Consider the following 1175-nt stretch of genomic DNA (forward strand, 5'->3'; position numbering starts at 1 on the left):
ACGCGCCCGGGGTGGCGGCGCCGCACGGGGGCGGCGGGGCGAAGGGGGGGGGGTTGCGGCAGCCCCTGGGAGTCTTGCGGGACTAGGCAGGGACTAAAAGGGATGTAGCTGCGGGAGGAGCGGGGCAGCACGAGCAGGCGCGTACATACAAGCTGGACAGCACTGGTGCGCACACGCACATACATTGTAGTGGGACACACTGGAGCAGGATACACACACACGCACACACACTGGAGCAGAAAACACACATACACTGTAGTGGGACCCGCACACATAGACACACACACACACACACACACACACACACATACTGGAGCAGTACAGCACTGGCAGAGGACCTGGACTGGATCTCTCTCTCTCTCTCTATCTCTCTCTCTCACACACACACTCACACTTCACACGGAAGCTGGAGCAGGACAGCACTGGCAGAGGACCTCATGACACACACTTCCTCTCTCTCTGGAGCTGTATACAGCTGTATTCAAAGCATCTATCACACTGATGTCCTTACACATTAATAGTAAGTAACCCAAAGAGTAGGAAGTTGCCCCCCTCTCTCTTTCTTTTACACAGGCACGCACTCTCGCACTCTCTGGAGCCCTACAACTGTGTCCCAACCATCTGTCACACCACTGCTCTTACAAGTAAATAGGAAGTACTGAGAATTATAAGTAACTCGCACAGGCGAAGCTGCCACGCACCCAAAGGTGCCTGGCATGCATGCACAAAGCCAGGGACTGAGAAAGTAAGTGACCAGTGACAATGCTGCCAACCACTGCCAAGGTTATGAAAACAGCCTCTTTCATTCTTTAAAAAGGAGGCAGTGAATTAGAGGCAATAAGGAAAGTAGTTACTATGCCAGAGTAATGAGCTGGAGCTTTGTGAGGCTGGTACAGGACCTGGTTTTCACACACACACACACACACACACACACACACACACACACACACACACACACTCGCTCTCATGCTTTGGAGCCCTAGAGCTCTGTTCAAAGCTTTCAGCACACTGATGTCCTTACATGTTAATAATAAGTAACCAAAAAATACAAAGCTGCCACACTCCCACATGCACACATGCAGTCACTGACTCACTCTTTGGAGCCCTGCAGCCATGTTCAAAGCATTTATCATACCAATGCCCTTACATGTGAATAAGTAACCCAAAATGTATGA

At 51.0% G+C, this 1175-nt stretch overlaps 1 protein-coding gene across 1 annotated transcript in view; it reads right to left on the reverse strand.

The window, feature by feature from the left end:
- The window catches only part of ROBO1 (roundabout guidance receptor 1), a 461057-nt gene extending 460650 nt beyond the window's left edge, over positions 1–407 (reverse strand). The window contains exon 1 of the mRNA XM_025214559.1: positions 393–407. The gene's annotated coding sequence lies outside the window, so the exon portion shown is untranslated. The remainder of the gene's footprint in view (positions 1–392) is intronic.
- Between the last annotated feature and the right edge of the window lie 768 nt (positions 408–1175).

Source organism: Alligator sinensis, unplaced genomic scaffold (assembly GCF_000455745.1).
Source record: "Alligator sinensis unplaced genomic scaffold, ASM45574v1 scaffold923_2, whole genome shotgun sequence".
NCBI classification, from domain to species: Eukaryota; Metazoa; Chordata; order Crocodylia; family Alligatoridae; genus Alligator; species Alligator sinensis.